Source organism: Cydia strobilella, chromosome 18, assembly GCF_947568885.1.
Source record: "Cydia strobilella chromosome 18, ilCydStro3.1, whole genome shotgun sequence".
NCBI lineage: Eukaryota > Metazoa > Arthropoda > Insecta > Lepidoptera > Tortricidae > Cydia > Cydia strobilella.
Window position 1 is genome coordinate 4,302,388 of NC_086058.1, and position 27,227 is coordinate 4,329,614.

The 27,227-nt window shown below is 37.4% G+C and overlaps 1 protein-coding gene across 1 annotated transcript in view; it reads right to left on the minus strand.

Annotated features, from left to right (window-relative positions):
• The window catches only part of LOC134749432 (hemicentin-2-like), a 318,341-nt gene that overhangs the window by 246,911 nt on the left and 44,203 nt on the right, over window positions 1–27,227 (minus strand). The window lies entirely within an intron of this gene.

A 27,227-nucleotide genomic window follows, 5' to 3' on the forward strand; every position in this document is an offset into this window, starting at 1 on the left:
TGACCAAAGCGTTCGTCAATCTGAAGCTATCTAAGTAGCCATACTGACGTGTCCTTGTTTAACCCCGTGTCACGGTTTTGGACTGATCTCCTCTATACCTACGTTAAGCAGTAACACGTTCCTGGAGCCCCCTTTAACAACTTGTTATGGTTTTGATACTACTTGACGATCGTCTTGGAAGGTGATTGGCTCGCATACTCATTTCGCATGCACCTATCAGCGTGCGCAATCTTGAAGGTCGTATAAAAATAAAATCATAATCGTAACAAGTTGTTAATGAATCGGGTTCCTGGCATATATCGTTACTTTGGTAGGTATTTTTCAACCTTGTATATTTAATATTGTGTCCGGTTACCGCGTTAGTTACTCATGAAATAAAACTATGAAAACGGATTATATCGCGTATATTGAATAAAATATTTCTCATAATATATTTTGGCTTAATATGTGACACCTTTTAGTTCACAATATAATATGTTGTAGTGTGTGTACTATGCCTCACCACCACATGTACGTAGCTGTAGTATATAATAGCATGTACGCGTTATTTAAACAGAATATATTCGTATTTAGACACCAACAGTTGTATCATTGACGCCACACCTTACACCAAACTGTAACTGTTTCAAAAGTAGATAATTCAAAGCAAAGAGCGCTGTTGGATATATAGGTAATTAATTAAGCTCAAATACGAACAAAATCTGGTTGAACTTCAAAACGGCGAAGTCGTCTCGAGATTTTTTTTTGAAAGCTCATTAATGTTGTTATTTTGATAGTTTATTATGTAGCGAAGTAACGTGGAAGTTTGCTGCTGAAGAATTATACATCAAATCATTCATGAGTCAGCACCCGGAAACAACGTCGTCATCGTGCTCTACGACCACACTTTTGTCATTGGCGAAATCATCATAAATTTGATGATAGACATTTTTAAAAGAAGAAGAAAAATGTTAACTTTTAAAATCAAATATATATTCAACAACACTGCATTCCAATGGCGGATATAAAATTAGCTCGCTCAATAAAGCTCAGTAGAAATAAGATTAATAAGTATCGAGTGTCTGAGTGCTGAGCTAGAATGTCGGCTACAATCGAACAGCGGATGCCCGAGACAGTGACATTTATTCTATTTAATGTAGCACAACGAATTTCAACTAGACAGTTCCCAGTATTTTTAACTAGCATTAATTTTTTTGCATTTTAGCACAGTTGATTAAGATCAATTAGACTGTTGGTGTTCCAAAGGTCACATGTTCGAGTCTGACCCGAAACGGTGATTTTTTTTTCCTTTAATTGACAATTTTTAGCTAATATTTTGAGACATCTTCTTTAACCTAGCGTTTTCCCGGCCTAGCGTCAGGGTCCGCTTTCCTACTCAGTCTTCTCCACTTTGCCCGGTCTTCTTCGGAATTTTAAGTACCTATGCTTTATTGAACATACATGTCTACGTAAGGGTTTGCTACAGTTATGAAAATTCATAATAGGTAAAATAAGAAAATAAAAACGATGTACATTGTACAATCAGAAATTTCACGACTTTACGGCTTTAATATTTTAACTTAGCAACACCCCTGCATTTCAACTGAGAACAGCACAATTATTAAACCTTGACAACAACGCATTACCACTGATGACAGACATTCAATACAACAGTACCTAAACACGAACCCCACGATCTTGGTGAATTACGTATTGATGATCACACGAAAGAGGTCGGCGCGACAGCTAATATATTACCTGGAAAAAGACAAAATGATTTAGAACTTTACCAACATGAAAGTTTTTGGAATAAGATTTATTTAGTCGAATTAATGATTATCAGACTGCCTACGAAATACGGTTTCGTTTTATGTCCTTAATAGGTTACGACATGGAAAAGGCAGATTTAATTGAACTTCCTGCCGCAAAATAATGACTTAGTATGTCGCAACAAAATTCAAATGTTTTAAAATTAAATTAATAGTGACAAGACAAAACTTTGAGTTAGAAGAAGATCAAAGATAGCGTTTCTTTTAAAAATAAGTTAAATGTTGGAACGACCGTCTATCAGGTAGGTAGAGCAGAAGGAGCGAAGGTCTTCCTTTCTGACCGTGTCTGAGCGAAGTACGTAGGTACACAATACAAATACGAGAGTTTTTGCCCTATAACAGTCTTTCCAACCAAACATTGTATATGCCGGTTTTCTTCATATTGACCTTACTCAAAAATGTCATTACCACAAGTAATTTGGAATCGTGTTCAACCCCTGCATGTATTTCTTAGTGTCATTTGCAAGAAGTTAATTTTAGTTGTCAAATTGCCTGCTAGATGTCGCTGTATAGTGTGTTTAAAATCATAGTTCGCGGTGTTAAGATTTTTCCGAGAAACATGACGTCTTGCAGATACTAGATATTGCCTAGCTTTTAGAACAGTTGTACCTCTATTGAATTGATTACTTACATTATTATATAAGTCTTAGAGGATATAACCAAACGGAATAGCCATTAACAGGCATTCCCCTCTATCGAAAAAAGGCGGCCAATGGTCATACACAATGTAGGGACTGACGTTTATCTGACATGGCTATTTTTACATTACGCATACATTTGACGTTCCCCTCCTCCGCAAAAATCGGCAGACTGTTTTGTACAGAAAATTACAGACAAGAGGCGTCTACATTTGGTTATATCCTCTAAGGTATAAGTAGTCAACAAGAGTACTTTTCTTTTTGGGCCTTTTTACAATCGTAATCCTAATTACTCAGTCGATAATTTTTATCGGGACGAGACATTTTTTTAATACAATTAAAATAAGTGTGATTCTTGTAACAAAATAAGTAACAATTTTATCAAAAAAATTTGTACCTATCGACTAAAATGGCGCCACGTGTGCGTAACGGCCAAAAGCCAAATTACAGTCGAAATCAGGAAACATAAAAATTTTACGAACGCCCTCAATGTTTAACGATGAAATGAAACTCCCTGTGCCAAGGGCAATGGTGTTATTAGTATTGTTTTTGAAAGCAATAAGTAAAAGATTTTGTGGCCACATAAAAAAATCATTTTCAATACTAAAAAGTTAATGAACTTTCTAAAAGCAAATGCAAGAAATTAATTGAATTGAAAGGTTTTTTTTGTGGTTTCTACCTTCTTTCTTGAATTCCATTGATTCATAAAATACTCTAATTCCAAAGTGATATTTCTTTGTAGGTTTACATATATGTAAAACGTATAATCATAGGTCCAATAAAGAATTTTTACTTACTTACTTATTTTAAAGTAAAAAAAAATTGTATACCTACATATATTATAGTCTACGTTAAATTTCGGAATGGAATAACGTGTAGGTTTCAAACATTGCTACACAAACAAACTTTTAATATAACATGTTATACAAGTTTAAAAAAAAAGAAAGTAAAGTTTAAAGCTTGAAAAACAGATATTAAGGAAAAGGTAGAGTTGGTTCAAAAATCTTTCTTTCAACGTTGTCGTAAAATGAGTTACTGTCTATTCCAGCAGCAGGATTATTGGTTATTTGTGTATAACCCTAATTACGATTCTTGTTCTACTTTTTAGCAATGTATTTTACAATTTAATGCAAAACAAAACGCTCTCGTTTATTAACACGCCATCCTCCGTTCGAATTCATTTTTCTTCTATCAGGGCACCGTTTTGATTGATTTTAGCGCCAATTGAGGGTCCCGAAGGATCTTATCTGTGGAATAAAGAATGGGATAGACTCCGTTGGGAAGTGGCTTAAGAAAAATCGCTAGAAGAATTGATTTATTATAGACACACAGATTTTTTGTGTGCGAAAATAAAAGTCTGTAGGTACGTAGTTTAATGATAAATCGTAGTTATAACTAGTTTAAAGTAGCTTTACAAGGAAGTTCAGTTTAACTTAATCGAGTTACAGTTGTCAGGGAATCTAACTTTCAACCGAGATTGTAATCAGCAGTAACAATGAAATTGTAACTTTGCCTTACGCTTTCTTTGAAAGTTAGGTAATTGCAACTTGATATTACATCATGTTACTTGTATAGGTAGTTTTATTTCTTATGGAATGGCTGCAGTACTTGGCTGTAACTGCATAGGATAGGATGCAACTGCAGCTTTACTGTTGCAATTCACTGCTGCATCGTTGAAGCAGGCGAAGTTCGATTACAAACGCTAACCGATCACATATGAGTCGTTTTTACAGATTTCTTTATTGGAGAACTTTATTTTTTTTGTTACCTGTCGTGATGGTCTTAACAGAAGATCAAAGATAAGATAAGATAAGATAACTGTTTATTTGTTTGCCACAATACACACAAAATATTCAAATACAGAAATGACATAGGTACACAGAACAATCCAGAAAATAAATAAAAATTACAACAACAAATAAGTCACACCGATTTTTACATAATATGTAGAGAGAAAGGAAAAAATACATAAAAATACTGTTTTATACAAATAAAAATCCTATGTGCGTCGCAGTAAAACAAAAAGGTTCTGGCTCAGTATTACGCTTCACCCATTAGGAAAAGCACTGATTTTCTGCTAGGACCTGATCACGTCAACAAACAGATCAGCGCTGGAAGTCGCCAGCATCATGCTGAGATGAGACCATTTCGTAGCACTTTCTCCTTCCTTTGTTTTTTTTCTTTTGTATAATTTTCTCTTCCTGTGTTTGTAGCTTACGAATCAATTATTTCTTTTTATTCAAGCCATAGAGGGGCGGGCAACCCAATTGTTATTATCGATACACAACTTTTGGATACAAATCTAATTATTTTTATCAAATATTTTGATTTGGGTTTTTGTGTTTTGAATTCACGCTCCTATATATAAATTATAAACTGAAATAGATGATAGATACAGGGTGGGCCAGTGATAAATGCATTTAAAAAATAATAAAAAATAATATTTTTTTATGTTTTTAAATAAAAATTATATTTATAATTTGGAATAAAGAAATAAATTTTACGTTTTAAAAATTAAATCATCAAGATGTCGTCCGTAGCGGTTGCGGCACTCTTCCAGTCATGCTTGTAAATTTTGAATTCAATACAATATTATTTTTACAGCATGTTGTTCTTAAGAGTAGGATCACTAACTACTATTAGGGCCAATGATTGCTTGAGCTCGGCTAGAGTTTGAACGAAGGCAACGGGCAGTTTACTAGTTAAGAGATCGTTATTACTGTAAGCGGTCAAGCAGTACGCAACTTTGTACTAATTATAACTACTGTAAATGACCAAGTTCGCTTAATGTTGGTATTTATCTCCTTCTTTTATTAATTTGACGAGTTTGAATATCAGTGCGTCATTCTGTACGTTGACGCACCATGGTATTTACTACCACCATATCACCATACCATGGTACCATGGTGGTTGTTGGTATATGAAGTTGATTTCTTGTAAAGGCACGTTTCTCTTTATACTGAAAGTTTATACCTACTTATAGAGAAAAGATAACCTATGTCTCCCTAATCTATCACGTGACAAAAAAAAGTCAGATAGTTTATTCATAACGCCAAATTTTAATAAGTCATTTCGCAGAAGGCTAACAATCAACACATTTGCGCGGTTACTGGGTTTGCAATATTCCTAACGCGCACTATCCAGTAACGGCACTTTATACAAATGCTTTAAAATAGGTCCTGCATACATATGTGAAACCATTTCCAACATTAAAATTATCGAAACCTCATGAAAAACTCGTTTATTATTACGTCTACATATTAAAGCAATTGTCCACTTCTTCGGTAAAAAGGTCTGAATCACTACCTAATAGCAACATAACCTTACTAATTTAAAAATTAAACACAATTATCAAAATTGCTTAAATGTCAAAATCAAACCACAATTGAATAAATAATTAAAAACATTAAGGACCAGTAAAACCTATACACTGGAAATTGATGCCGATTAAAGCTAATTTCATCAACGGCGTAAATTATTCACGAAGAGGAAACATGTGGGCCGGCTGACCCATTATGTAATGCCACCCAACAAAATGTAATAACGACTATATAAGTGACTATCGATGGACCTTACGTGATTGCAATACGGTTCACAATACATATTCTCAGTTAACAGTGATGTGACTGCGATGGCTCTCGCTACATGTACCTAGTCTAGCTAGAAGTACCGTATTTATCGACGACGCTGAATCGGCTTGAGCAGCTGACGCTTGGAGAGCTTTTACACGTCCAAATCTTATTAGCAGTTAGTACCTATTAGCCGTTCTCGGGTATTGGGGATGTTTTACATCTCCCAATTTGTTTTTAAGCCTAGAGATTAACTTTTCTGTTATATTGTAATTGATATTTATTTTAAGATTATTATAATGTTCTCTATACCCAAGTATTGACTGTTGTATTTTTAAATGTTGCTATGAATTTTTTATGACACGTACTATTAAGTTATGTTACACTTATGGGCCTGTTTCACAATGTCCAAGTAAAGTCCTGAATAAGCTACTTGCCACTTATCTAACGGATAAAGTCATCGTTGGCATTTCACAATCTCCAAATAAGCTTTATCTGCTGGATAAAGTGCTATTTTTGTAGGAAATTTTATCTGGCAGTTATTTTATTTGTTAATTAGCTATCCAACACTTTACTTGGACATTGTGAAACAGGCCCTTATAAGTTATACTAGTATACCTAATTGTACGCGCGTGGATATGGCTAGGTTCAGCTCGTAGCCTCTTGGAGCGGGTTCAGCAGCAATAATGTAGACGACGCCTTTCGTTTTAAATACTTTAATTACAAACTAGTACAATTTGTACAGAAATCAGAAAAGGTATAAGTATATATAAAAAGGCACGTATGCGTGCATCTGGTAATGCGGTGAATAGCGAATGCCTTGAGTAGGTGGGGATCGGCTCCTCCGTAGCAACGTCCTGGACCAATCACAGGGGCTGTAGATGTCGTGATATCGGCGCTGATTGGCTGCCGATGATGCGATCTCGAACGGTAGGCTGCGTAAGTTGCATTGGGTACGGTCTCCCACATAAGTTGCATTAACACTAATTATTAGGATTATATTTGAATCTTATTATTTAGTTACTGTGCGTCTTGCCCGCGCCTATACATGTAAGGACAAGTACGAGCGAAATGCACGATGTTATTCATACATAATATGTTATTCAGTCTGATAACTGATATCAGGTTTAAATTGGCCTGTGTTTAAGTTGGCGGCGACCATCTATATTAGATGAGGTCTTTATATTTTAATATCTTCAATTTGAATCACTGAAAATTCAGGGTTATAGTTTTACACAGTACAAAATTACAGGACTATAAACTGAAATAGATAACATACACTAAAGAAAAAATGACCAAGTCCACCGTGACCGAGGCGGGAATCGAACCCGCGTCTTCAGCTTACGCGGCTAAGTGTATGTTACCTATCTATATCAGTTTATAATTTATGTATAGTAAATAATTTGATCTGTTGGAAAATTACAGGACGTTGAAAATGGCCTGAATGGCTTCGAGAAAAGGATGGTACGGCCATGCCTCTTTGTTTTGCTCGACTTGGCGGGGGAACTGCCGTGCCCTCAGATAAATTTCTGTTAGTGGGTAGATACTAAGTAAAACACTAACAGCATTCGAGGAAAGAAAAAATCTGTCTTAATTACTGCAGTTCCAGTACCCACTCTCCAGTTCAAACAAAAGTTGTTTTACCCTTTTTTAAGGAAGCTACGTTTCATTCTCATTAAAAAGATATCATAAATTCTCTTTCTATGAATCCAAGTGGATCCCTTAACTTACAGTGGGATTATACATGGCGTTCTTCCAAAAGGCGAACAGTGCACGCAGACATTATTAAAATATGTACTTTATGTAGGACGTTTGTTAATGGAAGTTTAGTAGTTAAAGTTGGAAATTGTTGCGCGGTATAATGGAAATTGGTGCTTCTGCAAGAACATTTATATGCGTTTGTAGAACGTAAGTTTGTATAAGATAATTTTACTAAGTAATATGTAGAGTAATTGTTTTTTTTTACCAAATATTGCCTTGGGTCTTAATAATAATAAATAAATAAAAATGGTATTTATTTAGGTATTAACAAGTATCAAAGTTATTGTTTAGATATTTGTGTTTATGATTCGCTTGCAAACGAATACGTTTAGGGTGAAAGCATAAATAAATAACTAGGTACGCGTAGCTTATACGTATAAATATAAAACATAAACATAAGAGGGGGTGAGTGAAAGATTGTAATTCAAGTTGCCAATTAGCACTGATAGCTGTATAGCAGCCGAATAATGAAGTATGAATACGCTTGAAGCTGAATACAAAAGCTGCATAAGAGCTGAATCAGCGAGTTAATAATAGCTCTTACAACTCTTAAATGGGCACAAATTTAGGCAGCCTTAAGTTCACATAGCTACAGCGTTGCGGCAACAATTTAACGGAAATTTAAGGGGTAACAGAAGTAATGCAGCTTTTAATCAGTCCTAAGCTATTTAAATATCACTGAGAGCTAATCAGCTGTGGGACCACGAGTGTGTTGTTATATATAAGTGTCCTAATACGCACTGAGCGCTAAATATAACTAAAAGTGAGTAGTGATAGAGCTATCTGTGCTACTATATATAGGGTATACATATACGAGTATTTATCTAATCAACGAACCGCGCATTGTTCAGCCTTAAAGTGACGTTCGGATGTCAACTGCATTACTGTTGCGGCGTCATTGTTGCAGCTGTAGCTACCAATTTCCTTAATAAAACGAGTGACGGAATGGACGTCATAATCAAATAATACTAATAAGCATAATATAATAAAATAAGGAATGGACGGCTAAGGAATAGAATGCGCTCCCGCCATCTGTATTCCCTGATCAATATGACCTCGGTCTCTTTAAAACAAGAGTGAATAGGCTGTTACTGAACCGGTGAGCTCCATCTTAGGCCCTGTCTTCACTTTCCATCAGGTGTGACTAGGGCCAATCGCCGATTAGTTTATAATAAAATAAAATAAATAAAATAAAAAAATAAGCACAGCCGTATGCTTATTTTCCACCGACGTAGTATAAAAACTTTTCATCTGGAGTAGTTATTAGTTCCGGAGTATCCCGTTTTAATCAGCGATCTGAGAGACCGATCTCAGAATTACCCACGACTGAAACTGACGTCCTCTGACCCTGAGAAATTTGATGGCCCCTCGGGAAATCCGATAGAGAGCTATGGGAAATGTATTATAGAGACGGCTATGTCTAGTTGATTGCTTATTTATACTGTGTTCTAAACAGTTTTAGATGAAAGTCAGTAAAGGAAGACCAAACTCTACTATACTTACAATGAATAATATGCAGGACTAATTTCCGCACGTGACTTCGTTAGCGTTATAAATTGTAAGCTGATGGCGCCCACTTCGTTCCTTTTTGATCTGCGGACTTTGATACTTCGAACACCTAATCTTACTCGCACTTAAACTATCGTGAGACATATTTCAAAATATTTATCAGTACGGTTTTTACTCACTATTATTTTTAGTCGCTTTTGTCCTAATCTTACATTAAAATTACGCACACAAATATCACAACTAGGTACAACTAGCGTCTTGGTTTAGGTACATCATTTTTAGGGTTCCGTAGCCAACTAGAAAACCTTATAGTTTTGCCATGTCTGTCTGTCTGTCTGTCTGTCCGTCCGTTCGAGGCTTTGCTCCATGATCGTTAGTGCTGGTAATATAAAAACATAAAAAAATCGGATATTTTCCCTACACAGAAAAGGGATATTTTTTTCAACCCTATGTTGTGGGGTGTCGCAGATTGGCCTTTTAAATTCTCGGAAACAATTACTCGAGAAAAAAGCTACAGCTATTTTAGCTATATTTTAGCTAGTGATCCATGGGATCAAAAAATAAAAAAATAAAATCGTGAAAGTAGAGCTTAATAAAGACATTCAATAAAAACTATAGCGAATAAGCAATAAGCAATTTTTGAGTTATCGCAAAAAGTCTTCCCTTCCTTCTAAAAAGACGTACGTACAAAGCGCTGCGAAGACCCTCGCCCTTTTGTGTAAATTGAAAGACTCTTCAGTAGCCTTAGTCCTCATTTTGCTCCAATTTTATAAAATTTTTATTGCATAAGCTGCACGTTGCATCCTCATATTCTCATAAAACCACCCCGTGTTAAGTCAAGCATAAAGCCAGATGAAATGTAAATGTTTTATTACTCTAAAACATCCCACTGCACTCTGCGCTACGAAAAAAATAACGCTATCGCTATGAAATGAGCTGAAAAGCTAATTTCAGCGAGATCATATTTTCAGCCGAGCGACCTATTTAGCTTTAGGTGTTAGTAGAAGCTGTGCTTAGGGTAAAGTGTCCATTAGAACGTATAGTGTGCAGTTTTCTCGAGACTGGGATTATGGGGAATTTATATAGATACATAACATGCAAACAGATTGAATTCTGAGCCTCTTTGTATCTTTTCATACTAATAATGAAATGAAATTGAAAAATTAAAAATGTTAATTTAGTGGTCTATAGATGCGACTGGTTAGAAAACGTAACAGGAAAATAAGCTACTGGAATATAAAATTAATGGGAAAATATGCGATTGGTTAGAAATTCTTTCGGGAAAGGAAGTTATTGAAAAAAAAGTCTGGTAAATCTGGAAAAAACGATTTTCTGAAGAGAGAGTATACACTCCTAGATAATCAATAATATCTTATTTGCTATAAAATTGGCATACATATTATGAAATAATACTAAACACTAATAAGATTTCGGCGACTTAAAGACTGATGAATGTCTTGATGCTCCTCATTTATGTTGCCAGATTATATAGAATATACTTTCACCCAGAGATAAATGAAGTCATGAACTATTATAGGGAGTAGCACAGGGGCCCCCGTTTATTGGCGCGATTCGGTAATGTCAAGTTTGAGTTTCCTATTTAGGTCACAAGATGGCAGACCTTCCAACGCGCAACAGCACGCTCTTGGGACGAACATCGTCGTGAACTGTTCTAGAGCCAGCAACTGTTTACTGGCGTGAAGTGACAAAGTCAAATTTAATTCGATTTGTTTAACCCCGTTAGCATGGAGACTATATAAAGGAGCCAAATCTCTATGTATGAAAAGTGTCCATCAAAAAACAGTAATTAGGCGGCGCCACCATACACCGAAATACTACCAAAAACAACCTACGTAATTTGGTCGGGTTATTTGTTGCCTTATATGGTTCATATTATACTCATGTCCCAGAGCCTAACTAGCGCCACCGGAGAGATTAGGAACTATTATTTAAAGCTAAAAGCGGTCACTTTTGCAACGATTCTGCCATAAGAGATTGGCATCCTTTCTATACCATCTATACCCGTTAGGCTCCGTGTCATAAATATATTACATAGAATGTACGCCAGAGGGCACCGTAAGGTTGCATATACCTGAAAAAATTCGAAAATTCGAAATTCGAAAATTCGATTCGCCTCGATCACTTTTTATCTCGTATATGGCATCTATTTTAGTTTACATAACATAGAGTTTGGACTTTCAGACCAATTCGAACGTACACTGACATCAGAATGATATTTGAATAATTTAATTTAGTTATCGTGCGTCTCGCCCACGCCAATACATGTCCGGATATGTACGACCGAAATGCACGATAACTAAATAACATGATTCTAAAGGGGCCCACTGACTATCAGTCCGCCGGACGATATCGGCCTGTAGGTAGTTGAAATTAATAAAACATTACCTACTCTTCAATGAACTACTTAAACTACTTTACGAAGACAATAAATCCACAACTTATTTTATATTAAAACTTTCGAAATGCTATAAAATCTCTCAAATTTATTCCCACCACAATCAAATAAACTCAATTATTACAAGCGCCTTCACTCTAAATTGCTATTTTATACTGTTTAAAAGCACTAAAAAACTTTTGAATTTACATAGAATATAAAACGAAGAGGGATCACTTTGCAAGAAAACAGCTGGAAAGGCGTCATTTGTTTTCAAGGTCGTTCTCCCCTTTTGAATGTCTTGAGTTGAATAGCTAGAGACAGCCCACCATTTGTGTACGCTTTCTTAATAGGTTAACCTACAATTGTATGTATATGAAGTAACTATAACTACTATATATACTATAACTACCGGCTATACACTTGAACACAAGTTCATGAGACGCGCTGGTGTATGCATGTATGCCCGGCAGGGGGTCTGCTGTCGCCGCCTCCATGCCTTTGAAGACAGGGACCTGTCAGTTCTGTGGGTGCGTGTGGACTACAGCGGCCACACTCGTGTCTACGCGTGCCTGTACAGGTCTCATAGCGGAAACACGGAGACAACCCGGCTCTTCGAGCACCTGCAATCGACGACTGACAAACTTCTAGAGCAGTACCCTTCCGCAGAGCTGGTGATTTTAGGGGACTTTAATGCCCACCACGTTGAGTGGCTTGGTTCCCGGTCCACCGACCACGCGGGGAGGTCTGCTCACGAATTTTCTCTGGCCTATGGATTCTCGCAACTGGTACATTCTCCCACGAGAATACCAGACATCGAGGATCATACTAGCTCTTTACTGGACCTCCTGCTGACTACACGTCCGGACGGATATTCCATCTCAGTGAATGCACCTCTCGGTTCGTCCGATCACTGCCTCGTCCGGACACAGGCGCCTTGCGCGCGGCCCGATCCACCACGGCCAACTAGCTCGCGACGCGTGTGGCAATATAAATCAGCAGATTGGGACGGACTGCGTGAATTCTACGCTTCGTACCCATGGAGGCAGCTCTGCTTCACATCAGAAGATCCTGACTCCTGCGCAGCCAATGTTGCCGAGACCATACTGCTGGGAATGGATTGTTTCATTCCCAACACGGTAATAGCAGCGGGAGCAAAGCGACGACCTTGGTTTAATCGGCCTTGTAAAGAGGCTACAGTTCGCAAGCAAGCCGCTTACAGGGCTTGGACCAAGGCCGTAGCTAATAAGGATCCGAACGTTTCTGATGTGAAACGCGACTTAAACGCTGCCTCGAGGTCCAGTAAAAAAGCCATTGCCAGGGCTAAATACGATTTCGTCGGCAGAATTGGCGACAAGCTAGCGGGCTATCCCTCTGGGAGTCGCGCGTTCTGGTCGCTCGCCAAAGCTGCCGAGGGAAATTTTTGTCAGTCGTCGTTACCACCTCTGCGAAAAGCTGATGGTGATCTGGCCCACAGTGCAAAAGAGAAAGCCGATCTTCTTGGTACTCTTTTTGCCTCGAACTCGACCTTGAACGACGACGGTAGCGCCGTGCCGCCCACCATCCCGCGGTGTGCATACTCCATGCCCGAAATCTCATTCACGCAGAGGGATATTCGGCGGGAGTTGCTATCCCTAAACGTTCATAAGTCGAGCGGGCCAGACGGCATTCCAGCACTTGTGCTTAAGCAGTGTGCTCCTGAGTTATGTTCCGTGTTGGCGCGTCTCTTCACACTCTCTAGCAACAAACGGCATGTTCCATATTCGTGGAAGACGGCCCTTGTGCACCCTGTGCCTAAAAAGGGCGACAGATCGGACCCATCGAATTACAGGCCTATCGCTATTACCTCCCTTCTCTCTAAGGTCATGGAGCGTATAATCAACGCAAAGCTCCTGAGATACCTAGAAGAACACGACCTGATCAGCGACCGTCAGTATGGTTTTCGCCACGGTCGCTCGACTGGTGATCTTCTAGTGTATCTCACTCACCGCTGGGCTTCGGCCATTGAGAGTCAAGGTGAGGCATTGGCAGTTAGCCTAGATATAGCGAAGGCGTTCGATCGGGTCTGGCATCGGGGTCTCCTGTCGAAGTTACCATCTTATGGATTGCCGGAGGGACTATGCAAATGGATCGCTAGCTTTTTGTCTGGCAGACGCATACGAGCCGTAGTAGACGGAAGCTGCTCCAATAGCATGGACATTAACGCTGGCGTTCCGCAAGGCTCTGTGCTATCCCCAACGCTGTTTTTGCTGCACATCAATGACATGTTGTCTATCGACGACATTCATTGCTATGCAGACGACAGTACTGGGGATGCCTATTACGCAGGCCGTGCCAACATCCCTCGTTCCGTGGTGCTAGAGAGTCGTGAAAAGCTTGTGTCGGATATTGAGGGCACTCTATCCAGAGTTTCGGTGTGGGGCCGGGACAATTTAGTGCGATTCAAGCCCACCAAGACACAAGTTTGCGCGTTTACCGCTAAGAAAACCCCATTTACTGTGGTCCCACAGTTCGAAGGCACAGCCCTTACCATGTCAGGGAGTATTGGGATCCTCGGTGTCGACATCTCCAGTGACGTCCAATTCCGTAGCCACCTGGAAGGGAAGGCTGATCTGGCATCCAAAAAACTCGGTGTGCTCAATAAAGCACGGCGATACTTTACTCCGGGGCAAAGACTGCTGCTATATAAATCGCAAGTCAGACCCCATATGGAGTACTGCTGTCACCTTTGGGCAGGAGCACCTGGATGCCAGCTTGGACCCTTCGACTCAGTCCAAAGGCGCGCTGTACGAATCGTCGACGATCCCAAACTCACAAGCGGTATCGAACCTTTAAGTCTAAGGAGAGACTTCGCCTCCTTGTGTGTGTTCTACCGCTTGTACAATGGGCTGTGCTCTGAAGAATTGTTTGACATGATGCCAACGGCCGCTTTCTATCACCGCACCGCTCGCCATCGGCAGGGTGTTCATCCTCACACCCTAGCACCTAAATGGTCGCGTACTGTGCGGTTTAAGAGGAATTTCCTCCCGCGTACGCTTCGGCTGTGGAATGAGCTCCCTGCCGAGGTTTTCCCGAGGGGCTACAGTATGGGGTTCTTCAAAAAAGGAGTGTACAGGTTTTTAAAGGGTCGGCAACGCGCGTGTAATATCTCTGGTGTTGCAGGCGTTCATAGGCTACGGTAAATGCTTACCATCAGGCGGGCCGTATGCTTGATTGCCACCGACGTGGTATAAAAAAAAAAAAAAAAAAAACGCGACCGAACAGGCTTTCAAATGGATAGCAACACGTACGACAACGTTTATTACAATAATTAACTTAGTATAATTAAGGACGAATATTACACCATATGATTACGGCATGCGGTGGGTAGGTGGTAACCTAGCGATATAATTATATCACGGATGTAATCATCTTACCACGACATATACATATATATGTATTTTTACATATATATGTGTATTTTGCCCGCGACTTCGTCTGCGTGGACTTAGTAACCCCAGCTAGAGTAAGAATAGCGCCTGGAGAAAGTCTTATAGCAATTATTCAATTTGAGCATATTATGCACACAAATTAGCAGACACTTCATTAATTATCTCAATTCCACCCCGCTATTTACTTTCTTAAGGGATGATTTTCGGGATAAAAACTATCCTATGTCCTTCTCAGGGACTCAACCTATCTCTATGCCAAATTTCATCTAAATCGATTCAGCGGTTTAAGCGTGAAGAGGGAACACACAGACAGACAGACAGACTTTCGCATTTATAATATTAGTATGGATGTAGTGTACCCGCTCTTACTAATGCTCAAGACAAGTAAGCTTATCTACGAAACTGCCACGCACATACTCGCATGTTTTCACTGGGTCGAGACAACTAGCAAGTTATCCGAGATACAGAGATGATTAACTGCGCGGCTATCGCTCGTGATTTACTGGAAGTATCATTTAGGACTGCGTTAAATGTTACCTACAAGTAGTTGTGTAATAAGCGACGTAATTGTGTCTAATCTGCGTTGTTGGTGTAACTATCACACTGTAGAAAGCGACCACGCAAATATCAATTGTAGTAGACATGATACTGTCAGCACCTTTTTAAATTTCGTTTTTTTTTTCACTATACAATTTTAAACTGTGTGTGTAATATAAAGTAGTACCATCACGTTCCTCCTTAAAAACGATAAGTACCTATTAAATATTGCGTGCATATTTGTGACGTTTTCAATCAAAAGGTCGCTTTGTCGCTTACCATAAGGACGAAAATTGCTTGTATCTTTATACGAAAAACGTTCAGAGCGTCCTTATGGCAAGCGATAATGTGGTACCTTTTGCTTGAAAACGACACATTTAGTGATTAGAACTAGTGATTATTTTTACATTATCCGACGTCTCAGCTGGGTTATATCAGAAACGTCGGAAAAAGGTAAAAATAATGCAACTATATCGCGTTAAAACCGATCTCATCACTAAAATGCGATAGTTAAAAGTGTTATAACGAATGCGTTTTCTCTGATGTCAGCTTATTGAATACACAAGTGATATAAAAATATAAAGACTTACTTTTAAACAAACAACAATTTTCCAACCCTCCAACCATTTGTTTCCAAGTTAATATTTCAAGAAACACTACAAATGACGCTCACCTAATAATTACTGTTAGTCATTTAATTTTGTTCCAAAGGCCGTATTAAAAATGTATTGACCCATTTTCTTGTTTCAATTAGGTTATGTCCAGCCGAGTGGAAGCTCTGCTTTGATAGTACTATGTGTGTGAAAGTGGTGGAAAAGCCTTATGCTAGACGTTAATATTTTTGAATATGAAAAAGGATTTCTAAGAGATAACCAGCTATTCTTAACCAGCCTATTATCGATGGCTTTAACCACATGATTAAATAAGTAATCTATCTATGTCTTTTTTGAAATCACTGGACAAATACGACATACTGCCTATTTCTGTGCCATATTTGTGTTCTGTGTTTTGTACAATAAAGAGTTTATACATACATACATACGACCATTACTTCGGTACAGATCTACATAGGTCATACACATGTTTTAAAACAGAACTTGTATTTAATTATTTTCACATTGTTTTTTTTTCCTATATCTGCCGCCCTAGCCAAGGTGACAATCGCTATCGCTACGACAGCGACACGCTTTGTGTCTCTCAATCACTCTTCCATATTAGTGCGACAATGACAGTTGCGTTTCGATCACCAGCGTAAGCGTTTGGCATGTTGGCTACGCGGCCTGACCTATAATAACCTGGTATTGTCTGTAAAAATATCAATTAAACACGCTGCTATTATAGCATAGGTAAGTAATAAGGCATAATAAGTAAGTAAGGCATAATAAGTAGGTAAGTAATAACGCATAAGTAGGTAGAATAAAATGATAACTATCGCAATTGTATGTTAGACCAAAATAAGTGTACCTTATTAAATACAAAAGTACGGTACTTATTATTTTTTTTGAAACCTTGTAGATTGGTACGACATACTCACATACACACAATTACGCACATGTTACGTCAAGTGTTATTATATTTTAAAAATTATTTTACTTACTTACTTACTCCTCTGGCGCTGCGACCCAAAGTGTGTCTTAGCCTCCAACACGACAAAAAAATTTTTTTAAAATTATTTTACAAAGAATATTTCTTTGTTTAGTAACAAACATAAATTATGTTTAGCATTAGTATGCTAAACGTAATTTATGTTTGTTTCAATATTACTTTTCTCGATCTCCTTTTTATTCTTTGTCATTCTGTAAACTGTATCTTTGTAAATTCTTCACCGTTTCTTTTTAACTAAATAATTAATCGAATTTAAACTGTTGTGAGACATACTAACATTAAGTAATTTTTACGGTTTAGACTTACTTGTTTCTTTTTGTTTCTTTCAAGCCTCATTGTAGTGTTGTTTTTACTTGTAAGCCGTATTATGTCCACCATAAGACAGGTTATGCCTAGTGTGGGGGCCAGCATAAAATATAATACTGTTATAATTTTTTATCCGAAATAAAACATTATGTTTTTAGGTATTTGCACTTGGTACGGCCTGGAAAAGTGTTATACTGAAATAGTACGGTGTAAAAATGTCATTTCCACGTTTAGATTTCATTGTGTTTGTTTTGTGAACGAAGTAATTCACATTTCGTTTTTTTGATATTTGTTAGGTATTTTTGTTTGTTTAAATGTATAAAAAATAAATAACAAATATATATTTATAATTGTAGAATTACACTACAATTTTCTATAATCTGCCAATGAAGAATATTTTTATGAACTTTAATTTAACTTTTAATATGTGTAATCAAAATCAACTCTACTAACAAACCAAATACAAATTTATAAGAACAAGAGTTACGAGTGACTACTTTCGTAAGGCTTTACATGCATGAGAGCTCGCAACAGAGAAGAAAATTAAAATTTCAAGAGCGTATTTGATTTGTCACGTTTCATCACATTTATCTTTAAAATTTACTCATTTTATGATAAATCTCAAATGGGTAAAATATGAATAAATTTGTCTCGAAGAAGGCAAATAAAATACAAACTTACTTGATATTTGACAAACGTTGTTCCATGCAGTCAAAGGGCAGACAGTTGGTGACCTACATGATAACTTTCTAAGCCTAGTATTTGCGTGTAAATTGCTTTCTTGTAATATTACAAATTTCATATATTCATCATCATCATCATCATCATCATCATGTCAGCCGATAGACGTCCACTGCTGGACATAGGCCTCCCCCAAGGCTCGCCACTCCGACCGATCCTGTGCCGCTCGCAACCACCGAATTCCCGCGACCTTCACCAGGTCGTCGCTCATCATACATTACAAAGAAATCTCGTTCGCTCGCTCGTTTCATATATTACAAAGAAATAATTATATAAGAATTGACATATATTATCTGAGCATGCTTATGTACATTTTCAAAATAGCAAAATATCTAAAGAATATTTTTTTTTACAAAAACCCGGCCCACGCATGTTTTATTACTGATATTTAATTTGAGAGAGTGTGTGTGTGCGTGCGTGTCTCTCTCCGTGCGTCTCTCTCTCTCTCTGTGTGTATCTGTGTGTGTGTGTCAACATTTTGTGATGTCACGCGCCGCCAAAAAACAAACTAGAACAACGCGCAATATGCCACTCCAGATACCTAGAGTGCAGTGTAGATAGACTAGGTAGTGTTTGACTTGAAAGCTCTTTGATCCTACTCTCGCCTGGGAGCTAGGCAGTCTAGGCTTAGACAAAACCTTGATTGCACTGGAGCTTTTACATAAGCGCAGGTTTAATTACTTCGCTCTAATTGGTTAGAATTTGATTTTGAATTTTATAGTTTTTTTGGAAGTGATTAATAGGTAAGTATTTTTATTTCACTCCACCACCATTTGAGAAGAGATAAATTAAGTATAATATCCGCTTAAGAAAATTCAAAAGGAACCAAATGACGTGTTTTTAGCGGGAAAACATATTAATTTGAAAAAAAAAAGTATGACTTACAATACAAGCCACACACATGTTGTACTTTTATTTAACAAACATTGGCCCAAGATAGCATGAAAAGGTATCAGATTCCTTTAAGCCAGTTCTCTCCCCCAGGAAAAGAACATACAGTATCAAGAAACGTGCTCCCAATATTAATTCTTTATGTGAAGCCAAGGATCGGAAACTAAATGTATTCAGCAAAATAAGACAACATTCTTCACCCCCTTCCGCAGACTTGCATACTAGATGGGGCATTATTGGCCTTTTTACTTCGTATGAGAATGCTACTACAGTTCAATCACATTCACGTTTACAAACTGTACGATCGTAAATTGAAAATATTCAATGCTTCTAGGAAATATGAGATAACTAGTACTTTCATGTGTAATATAATTGTAACGGATACCTCTTTACTTTATGCAATAAGCAACACTTTTAAGATCAATTGTGTTTTCTTTATAGAAGCAGAACTTATACATAGGTGATTGCTACTATCCCCAGACTAGAACACATCAATCAAACATTATTTTAACATGAATTTGCAAACGCATTGGGTTTTGTTCGTAAAGGGGACCGATCCTGAATTAATAATTTGTTATTACGGTTTTGTTTTGATACGACCTTGACGATCGCCTACACTGATGAATGTACGCAAATTGCTAAGAAATTCGTATCATAAGGCATCTTGGTCGTATTTATTGGTGAAATTAATGAGATGCCTAAATATAATATTATGATCGTCGTGGTATTTTTTTAAAATGGTGGTCTTATCAAAACCGTAACAATCGTTAATTCAGTATCGGTCTTAGCCTCTTAGGTACAGTCAGCTGCTGTGATAACTGACCCTCCCTGGATTGTTTTTTTTTTGCAGGGGGGTCAACTAGTTCTGCAGCTGACTGTACATTAAGGAGGTTATTTTTTTCCAGGGTATACTTCTAAATGAGAAATCTTTGGGAGATAGTCTATGCTTCCACTACCCTCAGCGTCCCCTCTGTTTAAGTATGTAAATTCCTTTCAGCTTCCTCGATTGCCTTCATCAATGATAAGATACAGAGACAGGGCTCCTTAAAACACTTTGAGTTTGCTACTTTCCTGCCTGAGTTCTTATATTATCAAAGTTTTAATAGATTAGGTAGGGAAGTCCTAGGTTTTGATCAACAGGGCAAGTAACATCAAGTGTACAAATTTTATAAACTGATGTAGATATCGTATACTAAAGAAAATGTGACCAAGGCCTCCAATGCCCAGGGCATTCGCGGTTCGATGCTAGGTATCCTTGGGCCAGTCTTTAAGAAAGATGTCGAAGGAACTGACAAACATTTCTGCTATAACTACCTATACAGTGTGTAAATCCAATACGGGCGAATATTTAAAGGGTATATAGTTAGCATAGGACCTAAGAAGTATATTGAGATAATTTTTTTTAGAAATACAATGAAAATTTAACCATACTAAATAATTCGGCCCGCAATGTAAAGCAAAGCACAAGTTACGAGATATGAGCTCGTATCGTCTCGAAATGACGTGTCATGTTGTGTCTCGTAATGATGTCGAGTGCAATTGCTGCTCGGTAAATTTTCAAAGATTTATTCATCATCATCATCATCATGTCAGCCGATAGACGTCCACTGCTGGACATAGGCCTCCCCCAAGGTTCGCCACTCCGACCGATCTTGTGCCGCTCGCAACCATCGAATTCCCGCGACCTTCACCAGGTCGTCGCTCCATCTCGTTGGAGGCCTACCGGCAGTTCGTCTTCCGGTACGCGGACGCCACTCCAGAACCTTCCGGCCCCACCGGCCATCAGTTCTGCGAGCAATGTGCCCCGCCCACTGCCACTTAAGGTTTGCAATTCTGCGAGCTATGTCGGTGACCCTAGTTCTACTGCGGATATCATCATTTCTGACTCTATCACGCAGAGAAACCCCGAATTTTCAAAGATTTATTACGGGGCCATATTTAGGTGTAACTTAAAAAAACTTCTTAATTAATACGGACACAGATAAATGTTATATCTGGTTAAATTTATTGCCCATATTGGATTTACACACTGTATACTCCAGTCCAGATCCATTAAGTACACTGTAGAAGATGACAGAAACATTCTTAACTTTTTTCTGTGAAGTCGTACAGCAAACAACTTCGACTTTGATACAACGTGAAATAATACAAAAGTAAACTGTAGACAGTCAGTGACAGTAACGATACGTGACATCGAGCGATGTTGACCTCTGTCTCTTGAGATGTCTTCTACGGAAACTCTATTTATTGTAAACTACAATAAGAATATTCTATTCTTTACAAATTATGATGTGAAAAAGTCACTACAATACAATTATTGTAATGGATAAAATGATTGGATATATTTTCTTCTTGGATATTTTATATAGAACTATGTTTGGAGAGTATTATTAAGAAATTTTTAATTATTGAATGACATCATTAAAATTATGCTAAAAGTAGGTATAGGTATAACCATATTTCCATCCGTCTAATAGGCAAATGAATTTTTTTTATTAATGGTATAAATCGATCAGGTTGGTTTTTGGGATCAAATGTCTGCATGGGACCTATTGCATTAAAGCAATACAAAAGTCAGAAGTCAGAATGATAGTCAAAGTCCGACAGTCGTACTTCACTCGCGAAACGCTCCTAACAAAGCGATAAGTGAACATGACGTCAATGTCACTGAGAGCCCATCTTGAATGTATGGAAAAATATTGCGTTTATGCATATAGTTTCTGTACAATCTTTTTTGGATCAAATGCAAGGAATCGAATGGTATCTTTACTTTATTCCTTTTTTGAAGTTAAAAATACTTAAACTTTTAGATCCTGTATTTTTGTATTATTGCCATATATTATTTTAATACTTACATTATTGCTCATTTGCTATCTATTTTACTTAAGTTTTTTATAAAATTCAACATGTGTCATCATCTCTATTCTATCTAGAATGGAGTAATAATTGAGATGTAATTTAATAGAAAGTTCAAACCACATGCGGCGTAGATCGGTCTACCGCAAGATGGGTTCACTGATTACAATAGCAAATAGGCGAAGCATAAGGCGATCGCTTTGGTAATACATCAGTTAGAACTATTCATCTGTTACGGGGTTGTTAAGATGTCGAGATGTAGGTATCTACAGTTAAGTGGGTCACTAGGACAGGCTATTTTGTAATTTTGATGAGAAAGGATTACCCTCGAACTTAAATAATGCTGACGCAGCGTTTAACCAGCAAAATGTTATAAAAACACTTAGCTGAATATCTGCTGTTACAGACGGGTTTTGTTAAACCTTTAACCAAATTTTCCAAGGTGAATAAAGGCCATATTGAGCAACTTTTAGTATGGGACCAACCCCGAAATCGGGGAAAAGTTTTGGCTTTCTCAATCCTCCCATAAAAACATCGACATCTAAATAAGCAAAAATTAGAAAAGTATGAACCAGCCATTTTTTTTCATGATTTCAGGGTCCCATGGTAAAAATTGCTTAATATATTTATGACGGGTCTCTTATTGTTTCCCATATAGTTTTAAGTCATAATGTATTGTTTGTCCACATTTTCGTTACGACATCATTTAGTTTTTCTCAGAAACGCGTAACTTTCAGGATTGCCATAAAACAAACCTAACCTAACCTATCTATATGATAACCTGAGGAAAATCCTGGAAAGTTAACGGTTTCAGAATTATGACTAATGATAATATGACAATTATTACATTATGACTTTCAATAATTATGTCAAACAAAGGGACCCCATTTATGACCTATAAATTCATATATAAAATTATGGCCTAGGGTTTATAAAGCAGCTGAATACCCAAACCAATCTATTTGGTTTGGGTACTCAGCTGCTAAATAACTATAATCTGCGCATGTTTTCAATGAATAAACAATATGTACATAGAATACTTAACTATATCGGGTGACCCATAAAAAGCTCTCACAAAGCTCAATCAACTAATAGGGCTCGCTATCATCAATTAGCTTTGGCTAGCTGTTCCTATTAGTAAAAGGAAAATTAAAGCTTCGAATGGCCGAACGCGAGACGAGTGATTTGGGAGGAGGTATTAAAACTCCCGTAATCTGATTCATGTTCTGATTGGTCGCGAGAGCCATACCAAGCTAACTCTGCACAGCATTTGCAATGACAGAGTGTGGCTATGTCATTATTAATTTATATAAATGTGAAGTCTATAATAACACTTTGACTTTGTTCTATAATATTAAAGTCGGTTAACTTAAAATAAAGTTAGCTTACACGGACTCTACTTAGTCCATTCTCGGCTCTTAAAGATAATAATCGGATGGTAACTGCAACATTTATTATTGTTGCAAATTTACTGTTGCGGCTCTGTTGACACGGGGGTTGTCATGTCCCTGTCAATTTAAAAATAAGTAGAGGCCGAGTTTTATCAAGGAAATGGCAGTGATGCAACAGTAACGCCGTTTCAGTTTTCATCCCAAAACATGCATCCGATGCATTCGGTTTTTATATATGTTGGTATGTTTCCCGATTCCTAGAAGATAGATATATAAATTCGATGATGGGATTCAGGAGAAGTTGAGAGTTCCTTCTTCATTTATTTATTTTATTATCATCCGTATGGATTGTGTTTTTTTATTGTTCTGAACTCATACCTCGAAAGAACCATTTGGGAAATAAAGGGTAGCAGCGGCTTGAAAAAATGGAACGCCGATGGGATCACGTTCAGAAGAAGTTGATCCAGCACTAGATATATTAAACAGTAGGTTGGTATAAAATATAACAAAATTCACCAAGCCTCCCCACATGACCTAATTTCTTGTATAGTGTTCAAGGACCCATTATTACTTCGTAATCGTTTTTAGACATTTTGCTCCCAATATAAAGACGACACATGCTCTGAATAGCGTTGACGACATTAGCGATAAAGATGCCCAATTCAAAAGATCCTCTTCGAGGTAATCAATCACGGATGGTTTCACAACTTCACATCCAGCATACCCCTACACTTGATTTGTATACATCTGTATAGATATCAGGTCTCCAATAATGTTGGGTGCTTGATACATGGGATGCGCACTTTCGGTTAGCTTTTATGCTGCTTAAGATATTAAACCGTAAAGTTTTTGGAGTGCGGTCGACCGCGTGTATAAGTTTGTCTCGTTTCAAGGGTTCTATTTTGTAATTATAGTGTTGTGAGTTGGCTTAGGCATAGAAGGCCCCTTCTGGTTGACATTGGATTTCATTGTCCTTTCTTTGACTTTTCGAGTTGTAAATCGTAAAGAGTCAACACACTGACCCCATTGGGACTTCTTGTTACTACTTGGATTAAACGTGTTTTCAAAAATATACTGGCCATGATCTAGAATGACAAAAAGTGATAAAGAAATATATATCGTCTCGACACACGAATATTTTTCTCTGTAGCGATAATACGGAACCAAGCCGGCAGCATACCAATAACCACCATTATGTATATAAAGCCTGACCAGGAATATGATCATTGTCAAAAGGGCACTGCTATTCTCATGTATAGAGTGACAGTTTAGTATAGTATGAAAAAATTAGTTCCAGTGAAATTCCGCAACATAGCGCGTGATCGTATATTCCTGGTCAGGCTTTAATATGTAATTATAATTAGCGCCTTGTATAATGTAGGTATCAGCAGGTAGGTAAGTAAGTTAATCGTCGTATTTTGAACTTATTTTGATGCGATATTGAAGGTCGCTTTAAGCTGATTGGTGCATGTTAAATGAAGCGAGTTGTGCGTGAGATACGCGTCAATCACCAAGACGATCTCGATCGACAACGTCGTATCTAAACCATAACACATTGTTAAATTTGAATCAACCTCCTATTGAATTGTGAAGGCTGGTGAAAGAATGTTAAATAATTTTTGCCTGTAAAGATTTAAACTCAAACGCCATTTATCTGCCATTATTGTCATGTATTGTGTCAAGTGGCAGACTTCTCTGACTTCTTTCATGTGCCATATTTAGCATTTCAAATTGGAACGAAACGAAACCAAATTAAGTGCCAAGTCACTGAAATAAATCTAATTTCACGTGAAAATTTATTCAGGCTCCAAATAAAAAAGCTTTACCCCATCGACTCAAATGCTCGATTACTTTTTTAATATTCTAGCACTGCAGGAAAATACTTTGTAAAATTTGTTTCCTTCAAGGCCATATGCTATTGAAGCAATGAATCAAAGTAAAATTTCCATAGTAAAATGCAAATGATTTCCAAACGGTCGCACTTTATCCAAACACAAAGACTGATGCTGTTTTACCAATTTGATATGGTTTCCTTATTTTGACACGACCTTGAGTGCACCATTCAGCGTGAGCCACTAACGCTGATTGGTTCTCAAGATATGCAATCAGGAGTCTTCTCTCTATTTCTAGGGCATCTCTCTAGAACTTCTTGATGCGCGTGAGATGCCTGACGACGCGACTCAAGGTCGTATCAAAATAAGATCAAAACCTTATCAAATTGTCAAAACAGAATTGGCCTGGCAGGCTCATTACTATGCGAAAACATTACATTAGTTCACTTAAGTATGCCGTGCCGTTCCATCAAACGGGAAGAATTTAAATTTCAAAAGCGTTAAGAGTGGATTTCAGGCAAAATGTGTTAGATATAACACATGCTTTATTAATTAGGTAGCTGGGTCACGTCCTAGAACAAAGGTTCGTCTAGGAAATGCTATGCATAGTTAATGTTGGACTAAGTTAGCTTGGCTTAAAGGCCGATCCACACCAGATGCGTACGGTGTAGGTACCTAATGTGTAATGTATTTAAACTTCAGTTTGCTGTGGTGTAGAAATAGTATACACGGTGTTTCATGACCCACTGAAAACCTAAAAACAATTTGTTCAGAATCGATAGGAGAATCGATTGCGCTATATTTTAATGGGGGTATTTTTTTTATTATTATTATATTTTTTTGTCTACAAGTTTGTAGTACAATATCAATAACTAGCATTTGACACGTTATTTGTCAATGAGCAACACCCTTAACTGGCCATTGGTAAACCTTATCTCGTTGCAGTAAGGTATACAAATGGTCAATTAACAGTGTTTACGATGGTAACTAGCAATTGTTTGATGTCACTAAAACGACGAAGTATCTTGTGTAGAACTACCAGTCGAATAGAATTGTTAAGAAAACTAAACAACGAATATTTTTTAAATATTTATCGGATTAAAGAATAAATACCCAAGATGAGTTTAAAATAAAAAAACCGACTGAATGCGTGTCGGGCCACGCATAATGGAGGGTTTCATACCTTTATTACGCTTCATTTTCTTAATTTTTATATTTTATTTTATACCCCTCCCCTGGTTCAAAAATTAGAGAGAGGCACACTATTTTCGACTTACGAAGTGATTATTTTAAAAAGTATTCACTCTAAGTATCGATAAAAAATTAAATCCTAAGCTAATTTTGAGAGACATCAAAAGATGTGTCAAACGTTCATATTTACTAAATAAATATCACTCTGTGACTGTGACATAATAGGGCCGGACGGACGGACAGACGGACATGAACAAACTATAAAGCTTCCGTTTTTGCCTTTTTAGTAAGGAAACCCTAAAAAAAGCAGATCTTAATGAAATCATACAATATTGTAAATAAAATCCGTATCACACTTGGCCGGTTTTTGAAACAATCGTCCGCATCTTTTTAGTTTCAATATTTTGGCAACAGAAACTAAAGCTTTTCAAAATAAAAATATACCAGAGGGCAAAATTCCTTAAAGTTTAAACTTGGTCCAATCAAGAGGAAGTGCTTAGTACCTACCCGCCTTTCTTGACAGTCCTGCGTATATCTCACACTAAACAGGCCTCTTTACCGGCGACAAGTTGAGGCTTCGATCCCAGAGGGACCTTCTGCGGGTAGAAACCCTCACAAACATCTTAGAATCATTACTATTCGGTTAGAAATGTATGTTCAGAAATAAACTGGGTGATTCCATGGCCGTACTAAACAACTTTTTCTATATCACCAATATTAAAAACATTAAAAATAATATGTTTTGTATTCTATGGAATAAGGTTTT